Raw genomic sequence first — 9,798 nt, 5'->3', positions numbered from 1 at the left:
TGCTTTGTCCTTGAACCAGCAGTCCTTCTGGTCATGGGTGGATCTGCCGCAGTGATAACATCTCTCGAAACCCCGTGTCATTTCATGGGTGCCGAAGTCCTGTGGCTTTTGCTGTATCTCTGCAGCTCCTCTTGCTGCTGCTTCGTATGATACAGCCACACTTAAAGCCTTGTCCAGTGTCAAATCTTTCTCAGAAAGTAGTCTTTTCTGTGTTCCTTTGCTTAGGAGGCCGCAGACGAATTTGACTCGTAGAGAATCTGCCAGTCCTGCCCCGAATTGGCAGTGCTTTGACAGCTTTCGTAATTCGGTGAGGTAATCAGCGTTACTTTCATTCTTGTGCTGATTCCTCCAGAAGAATTTGAATTGTTCCGCTATCAGCAGCGATGTTGGGTTTAAGTGCTCCTGTAAAGTATCAACAATCTCCTTAAAATTTGTGGTGTATGTGCCTTTAAGAGCAATTATGGTGTATGTGCCTTTAAGAGCCCCAGGTGTGCGTAATGCCGGTAATTGCCACTTGGGCTATATAAGCCTGTGTATTGTGTATATCCTTTAGAGAAACCCCCCCCAGACTTGCTTAGTAAATACCTATGAACCAACTCCTGTCTTCAGTGTCTTTATCTACACACGGACACTACAGTGGCGACGAAGTGGAAACGGACTTACCTGCAATTCGGCAGCACCTCAAGGACATCGATTCCTCCAGCGTCCAGAAGACTCAAGGAAGTAAGAGAAACTGTGGTTTCACCAGCTGGCCAAGCTGGTGACAGGTACTACGCTAATCCTTCCTGGGCGTCAGGCTGGAGCTCCAGCGGCGGGCTCTGCAGCTGAGACAGGCAGCGAAATCGGAGGCAAGCAATAACGGACTGGGAGGGTGCACTCGAGAGACGGCCGGCGCGGCAAGCAGGTCAGCGTTTAGACCTCCGTCGGGAACGAGTCTCCAACAGTGAATAAACAGAAACCACAGTAAAACAGCGTTGTTATCGGTAGCAGCGGCGGGAAAGCGCGGGAAGCGCCATATCGTTGCTACAGAGAAAAAAAAAAGCGCCATATCTTTTCTGAAATGCCTAAATCTGGTAATGTTGAGGCTTTTGATGGCGAAATAGAAGATTGGACCACATATGTGGAAAGAGTAGAGGTTTATTGCACTGCAAATGGAATAACAGATGAAAAAAAAGCTTCAGTACTTCTGAACTTAATGGGCGCGAAGACATACGGGCTGTTACAAAATTTAATCACTCCAGCCAAACCAAAGGACAAGACTTTTAAAGAAATTGTTGATACCCTGCAGGAGCATTTAAACCCAACACCGCTGCTGATAGCGGAACGATTCAAGTTCTTCAAGAGAAATCAACACAAGAATGAAAGTAACGCTGATTACCTAAACGAATTAAGAAAGCTATCAAAGTACTGCCAATTCGGAGCAGGACTATCGGATTATCTTCGAGACAAATTTGTTTGCGGTCTCTTAAGTGAAGGAACACAAAAAAGACTGCTTTCTGAAAAAGATTTAACATTGGACAAAGCTTTCAGTATGGCTGTATCATACAAAGCAGCAGCAAAAGGAGCTGCAGAGATACAACAAGAGACACAGGACTTCGGCACCCATAAAATGACACAGGAGTTCGGAAGATGTTATCGCTGCGGCAGATCCACCCATAACCAGAGGGACTGCTGGTTCAAGGGCAAAGCATGCAGGCAATGTGGTAAGATTGGACACATTGCACGGGTATGCCAATCTGGACAAAATAAATCCACTGACAGAAAACAAAAAATCAATAAAGAAAAGTACAGGAAGGTACAAATGATGACGGACAATAGCTCCGAAGACCAGAATAGCGATAGCGACTCCGGAAACAAGAGACTAAGCTGTCTCAAATTACATAATGTACTTGCCAAAGAGGATTACCAAACCATTTGGGTTACCCTCACAATAGCAGGGTCCCCAGTTAAAATGGAGCTAGATACAGGATCAGCTCTAACCGTAATAAATCGACGAGATTACGAGAGGCTATTTTCGCATATACCTCTAAAAGACACATCCATTATCTTAAAAACATATATGGGGCAGAAAGTCTACCCCAAAGGAAAAATAAGGGTGCCTGTGGTATACAACGGCAAAGAAATACAAAAGTTGTATTTATACATTCTACAAGATGGTGGTCCGCCGTTGTTGGGACGTGAATGGATAAGGAAGATATGTTGAGACTGGCACTCCATTCAGGCACTGACGGTGACCAGTAAGGAAAAAAACAATGATGACATCATACCTGAAAGATTAAAAGACATCTTGGCCAACGCCAAAGAAGTGTTTCAAGAGAAACTAGGAACCTTGAAAGGCATCACCGCCTCAATAAAAGTGGAAGATACAGCAATTCCAAAATTTTTTAAGGCAAGACCGGTGCCATACGCAATACGTCCGGCAGTCGAGGCAGAGCTGAAGAATTTGGAAAAGGCAGGCGTATTATCCAAAATAGATTGGAGCGAATGGGCAACACCCATTGTTCCAGTCATGAAAAAAACATTGAAAAATAACTCTGAGGAACAGAAAAAAATTCGCATCTGTGGGGACTTTAAGGTGACTGTAAACCCGGAGGGAAACGTTTCACAAAAATTGACTTGGCACAGGCATATCTACAGATGAAGGTTGAGGAGACCTCTAAAAAGTATCTCACAATAAACACACACAAAGGCCTGTACCAGTACAATCGACTGGTTTTTGGAATAGCATCAGCTCCAGCTATCTGGCAAAGAGCTATGGAGCAAGTCCTGCAAGGGATTCCGGGGACTCAATGCTACCTAGACGACATCCTTATAACAGGAGAAAACGACAACGAGCACCTTGCCAATTTGGAGCAGGTGCTCACTAGGCTGAAAGAACGGGGCCTACGAGCAAATCGCCCCAAGTGCGAATTTTTCCAAAATCAGATATTATATTGTGGCCACATAATTAATAAGGAAGGGTTGCATAAGTCACCTGAAAAAATTGAAGCAGTTATAAAAGCCCCAGCACCTGAAAATGTTTCACAATTAAGGTCATTCCTGGGATTAATAAATTACTATCATAAATTTTTACCGAACTTATCAACTATTCTACACCCTCTTAATGATCTTCTACAGACAGGAGTGATTTGGAAATGGAACGAAGACTGTAAACGTGCCTTCCATAAATGTAAAGACTTAATCACATCCGAGAAAATTTTGGCTCATTACAACCCATCACTACCAATCAGACTGGCGTGCGATGCATCCCCTTACGGCATAGGAGCGGTATTGTCCCATAGATTCCCTGATGGCTTGGAACGGCCGATAGCTTTTGCGTCACGCTCATTGAACTCAGCTGAGCGTAACTATGCCCAGATAGACAGGGAAGCACTCAGCCTGGTATGGGGAGTGAAGAAATTCAACCATTACCTACACGGACAAAAATTTACCTTGCTGACTGACCATCAACCCCTCATCTCCATATTCAACCCTAAAAAAGGTGTCCCCATTATGACGGCACAAAGACTACAGAGGTGGTCCCTTTTTCTAGGGGCACACCAATACAACATTGAATACAAAGGGTCAAAACAGCATGGGAATGCTGATGGTTTATCACGCCTACCATTGCCAACGATAGAAGAGGCACCTACAGTAGACCCAGTAGAGATATTCCACTCTACCATAGTGGAATGTCTACCGGTGACAAATTCTGCCATTGAAAGGGAGACAAGAAATGACCCTACTCTCTCACGGGTCTACGATTTAACAGTGAAGGGATGGCCAGCACATGGCGAACCACTGTTGCCAGCATTCTCGCAAAGAAGCGAACAGCTGTCAGTGTGCCGAGGAACCTTGATGTGTGGATCCAGAGTGGTGATTCCACCCAAACTCCAGGATAAAGTGCTAAAGGAGCTTCACGAGGGGCATCTGGGTGGAGTGAAAATGAAGAACCTAGCTAGGGCGTTTGTATGGTGGCCAGGTATCGATGGAGACATCGAAGACATGACCAAGAGCTGCCTAGGATGCCAGAAGGTCCAAAATGCTCCGCCACAGGCCCCTCTACATCCATGGGAGTGGCCCTCATCTCCCTGGCAAAGGGTGCACATCGACTTTGCTGGTCCATTTATGGACTCAATGTTCTTAATCGCAGTTGATGCACACTCCAAGTGGCCGGAGGTAATAAAGATGTCCTCCACCACCACGGAAAAAACCATCACAGTATTAAGGACCATATTTGCCAGGAATGGGCTGCCGGAGCAGATATGTTCTGATAATGGACCGCAATTTGTGTCCGAAGAATTCAGAAAGTTCTTAAAGAACAATGGGGTAAAGCACTACACGTCCGCCCCATACCATCCCGCCACCAATGGATTGGCTGAAAGGTTTGTCCAGACCTTCAAGAAGGCCATCAAGGCCATGGGTAATGAAGACATAAAACTTCAGCACAAGGTGGATAACTTCTTATTTGCATATAGGAATGCAACGCATATGGTTACTAACCAAACTCCCGCCATGATGTTCTACAATAGAAACCTAAGATGCCGGCTGGATTTGGTCAAGCCCAACATCCGAAGGGACGTGGAGAACCGGCAGTTTCAGGGCATGAATGAAAGGCCAACTAGGGCCTTCCAGATGGGCCAACCGGTTTTGGCCCGGGACTACCGTACCGAGAAATGGCAGCCTGGAACTATCTGCACACGATTAGGACCACTGATGTATACCGTGGACATCGGAGACAGCATATTAAGGCGCCATGCTGACCAAATCATCAAGTCATCCGAAAAGGGACAACCTACACCACCACTCTATACATCTAACGATGAAGTAGAGATACCCATATCTACCTCCGATCCGGTGATACTGGAGCCCAATGAACCCGACACTGGCCTTCAAGCCGAATCAGCCTTGCCAGAAGAACCTACTACACCACCAGAAACTACTACACCCCCGAGGCGTTATCTGGACCGAGTCAGGAAGCCTCCTGAGAGACTAACTTATAATTAATTAATACAGCAATGTATATTATTTTGCATATAACATGTAATTAATAATTACTTAAAATATGATGTACTAGTTAGCTAGAAGGGGAGGAATTGTGGTGTATGTGCCTTTAAGAGCAATTATGGTGTATGTGCCTTTAAGAGCCCCAGGTGTGCGTAATGCCGGTAATTGCCACTTGGGCTATATAAGCCTGTGTATTGTCTATATCCTTTAGAGAAGCCCCCCCCCCAGACTTGCTTAGTAAATACCTATGAACCAACTCCTGTCTTCAGTGTCTTTATCTACACACGGACACTACAAAATTCTTGTCCATCGGTTTGGCTGGAGTGATCAAGTTTCGTAACAGCCCATATGTCCTTGAGCCCATCAGATTTAGAAGTACCGATGCCTTTTTATCATCCGCTACTTCATTCGCCTTGCAATATACCTCCACTCTTTCCACATATGTGGTCCAATCTTCTATATCACTATTGAAAGCAGTAATATTGCCAGTCTTCGACATCTTGAAAATCTAAAATGGCGCTTCCCGCGCTTTTCTTTCTTCCCCGCCAAGTTATGATGGCGCCTCCCGCGCTTTCCCGCCGCTGCTGCTGCTGCCAACGCTGTTCTCCGCGGTTCCTGTTGCGACCTGCAGCTTTTCGCGGTATTTCTATATATTTTTTTATATATCGCTTTAATAGTTTCTCCGTTACTTGGAGAACCGTTCCCGTCGTGGAGCGGACCCTCTGGGACTTTCCCCTCCCTCTGCTCGGTCCGAACGCCGATCTGCTTTGCAGCACCGACCGCGCCCTGAGTGCTCCACCCTCTCTCTCTCTTTGCTTCTGCTTCCCGACTCGCTGCCCAGCCCCGTTGCAGAGCCACCCGATCGAGCTCCAGCCCGCCGCAGCCCAGGAAGGATCAGTGCACTACCTGCCACCAGCCCGTTTAGCTGGGGAAACCACAGACTGGAGGCCAAGCCTGGTCCTCGTTTTCGAGTTTCTTCGAGTTATTTTTTTAAATTTATTTAATAAAAAATTTTTTTTTTGCTTCTGGCTTCGACCTTCGTCTGAGGAATCGATCCCCTTGAGCTGCTGCCAAATTGCAGGTAAGTTTGTTTCTAACTCGTCACCACTGTTAGATCCGTGTGTTAATGGAGACACGGAATGCAGGAGTTGATTTAACAAGTGTTTACTGAACAAAGTCTGGAGGTGAACTAACAACACAAGACGCTACACAGGCTTATATGCCCGAGTGGTCACTACTGGTACTACAGTACACAGGGGCTTCAAAAACATAGTTCCTCTTAAAGGTACATACACGACATTAACCAGCCGAATGGCAAGCATATTCTTAAAACTGTCTCCATAGACAATATCAAAAGATGTCCTGAAGGATACCGAAAAGGAGGTACAATACAAGGTGCAGTCGTACACTGTCTTTCAAGACCCAGCTTGGAGCACGACACAGGAAATGGATGCGATCGAATTACTGACGATGGGAAGTCAGAAGGTGTTGCCGACTCTTCCATACGTTGCTTGGCAACGCATCAGGAATTGGATTTGCGAAAAGCAACAACCGAAACAAGGAAAGATCAACGAGTTACTTCAACGAAGGAGGAGGAAGGAATCAACTGAGTGCCTGGCAAGGCCTTTATGACAACACACATCTGTACACACACCGGATCGAAGGAACAGCATGTCAAGCTTCAACTAGTTTCAACTGACGACTCCTTGACTCGTATGAATAACTCACCCTTACGGAACGTACATTTGCCTAGATTGAAATCCATTTGCCACAGTTTTGCCCATTCACTGAATCTATCAATGTCCCTTTGTAATTTTATGCTGTCATCTACACTGCCTACAATGCCGTCTATCTTTGTGTCATCGGCAAATTTGGATGTGGCTTTCTATCCTATCATCTAAGTCATTAATAAATACTGTGAATAGTCGAGGCCTCAACACTGATTCCTGTGGGACATCACTAGACTGATCACAGAATCACAGAAACCCCACAGTGCAGATAGAGGCCATTTCGGCCCATCGAGCCTACACCGACACATATCCCACCCGATCCCCGTAACCCCTACATCAACACATATCCCACCCTATCCCCGCAACCCCACGTATTTAATCCCCCTAACACTAAGGGTCAATTTATCATAGCCAATCAACCTAACCCACACATCTTTGGACTGTGGGAGGAAACCGGAGCACCCGGAGGAAACCCACGCAAACACGGGGAGAATGTGCAAACTCCACACAGACAGTCACCCGAGGCCGGATTCGAACCCGGGTCCCTGGCGCTGTGAGGCAACAGTGCTAACCACTATGCCACCGTGCCATCCTGCCAATTAGAATACTTGTCCATTATCCCTACTCTCTGTCTCCTGCCGCTCAGCCAATTTCCTAACCAGGTCAATAATTTGCCTTCAATTCCTTAGTTAACTGTCTCTTATATGGAAATTTATAAAATGCCTTCTGGAAGTCCATATAAGCAACATCCATAGACATTCGAAATAACAACAGAAAATGCTGGAAAAACTCAGCAGGACAGGCAACATCCGTGGAGAGAAAAAAGAGTCAACGTTTCGGGTCATAGATTAAAAGGCCGGGCTGGGAGAGAACAAAAGATTTTGTCTTTTGTCTCAAAATGAAACAGCCTTGCAGGCAAACAAGCAAAACGTTCGGTCTGCATGACACCCCCGAGAGGGGCCTGCCAATGTTAGTGTAATCACTAGGGCAGAACGGGCAGCTAATCAGGATGAGGAACTGATTCAGCTATTAGACACGACAAAAGAGAATCCACCAGGATATACACCAAAGTACTTTTACTCGTAAACCCCGACGGGTATTGTACTAGTTAAGTTGCCCAAAGGAAACTGAGAGGTACCCCCGAGGCACAAACAAAACAAAAGAGCGCATTTCACACCTAATCTAGAGCCGTCTTTTGTCTCCACTAGTCCTATCACCATCTCGTCTCATTTTGAATACCTCTTAATGTCTCTTCACTTCTCTTTTGTTCTCTCCCAGCCCGGCCTTTTAATCTATTTCATTTCCTGTGCCTTTCCAGTCTTGACAAAGGGTTTGACCCGAAATGTTGACTCTATTTTCTCTCCACGGATGTTGCCTGGCCTGCTGAGTTTTTCCAGCATTTTCTGTTGTTATTTCGGATTTCCAGCATCTGCAGTATTTTGCTATCATACTAGTGTTTGGTTCACTGCCACACCTCTTCTAGGAATGCCTACCTTGAAAAAGTTCTGCTCTTCAACCTTGTTCATCTTCATTACTTTCAGTTTCCCTTCTTGTGTTTGATCAGGTATCTGCCAAGACTCGGTTTCACAGCCACATCATTTTCCTCAGCAACTGTCTCCGGTTCCGACTTATTCCACGTGGATTCCAACTAAACTTCCACCCTTCATGTTTCGGATCCACCCAGGATTATAAATATCTCCAAGATATTCATCGTTCCTCGAACTACTGCTCTCGCCGCATCTTGAGATCCACGCTCAATGCCATGCGGCGCCACATGAACACCCTCGACCTCTCTCTTCAGCAGCACCGACGCACTCTATCTCAAAGCTGTCCGGGTCCACAGTTCCATTTCATCCTTCGACTCATCCGACGCTTCAACAAAAAACTTTTTTTCTTCCTTTCCGATGTCAAGGATCGCAAGCTTCATCAACTCTTGAACACCAATGCTCCTCCGGAACCTTCTTCTCCTTCACTTTCCTCTGACCCCGCTTCTCCCAATCTCACTCCCTGCCGCGTCTTCACTATCCCCTCTGACCTTCCCCTCTCTGACCCCGAATGATCAGTCCTCAGCAAAGGCCTGAGCTTCATCCCCTTACGCCCCCACCTCAATGAATTTTGAGCTCGGCACGATGTTGAGCTCTTTTTCCGCCGCCTTCATCTCCGTGCCCACTTCTCTGGCCAGGAGTCTTCCCCCCGCATGGCTGACCCTTTCTCCCGCTTTCAGAATTCCCGTTCTACCTGGACCCCTCCCCCTGGTCTCTCACCCTCTCTAGATCTTTTCATCATTAACTGCCGCCGTGACATCGGCCGTCTCCATTTCTCTGCTCCCCTCACTCACTCCAACTTACCTCCCTCTGAACATGCATCACTCCATTCTCTTAGATCCAACCCTGACATTGTCATTAAACCTGCTGACAAGGGTGGTGTTGTTGTTGTTTGGCGCACCGACCTCTACCTAGCGGAAGCTGAATGCCAACTCTCCGACACCTCCTCCTACCTCCACCTGGACCATGACCCCACTACCGAACATCAAACCATCGTTTCCAAGACTGTCACTGACCTCATCTCCTCTGGAGATCTTCCCCCCGCGGCCACCAACCTCATAGTTCCCCAACCCCGCACAGCCTGCCTCTACCTCCTTCCCAAGATCCACAAACAGGACTGCCTTGGTAGACCCATCGTTTCAGCCTGTTCTTGCCCCACCGAACTTATCTCTTCCTATCTCGACTCCATCTTTTCTCCCCTTGTCCAGTCTCTTCCCACCTACATCCGCGACTCTTCGGACGCCCTCCGCCACTTTAACAGTTTCCAGTTTCCTGGCCCCAACCGCCTCCTTTTCACCATGGACGTACAATCCTTCTACACCTCCATCCCCCACCAGGATGGCCTTAGGGCGCTCCGCTTCTTCCTTGAACAGAGGCCCGACCAGTCCCCATCCACCACTACCCTCCTCCGCCTGGCTGAACTTGTTCTCACATTGAACAACTTCTCCTTTGACTCCACTCATTTCCTCCAAATCAAAGGTGTTGCTATGGGTACCCGCATGTGTCCTAGCTATGCCTGCCTTTTCGTGGGATATGTG

The sequence above is a fragment of the Somniosus microcephalus genome, chromosome 1 (genome assembly GCF_052327205.1).
Source record: "Somniosus microcephalus isolate GS21.2 chromosome 1, FLI_Smic_1.0, whole genome shotgun sequence".
Classification (NCBI taxonomy): Eukaryota; Metazoa; Chordata; class Chondrichthyes; order Squaliformes; family Somniosidae; genus Somniosus; species Somniosus microcephalus.
This window is presented reverse-complemented; position numbering follows the sequence as displayed.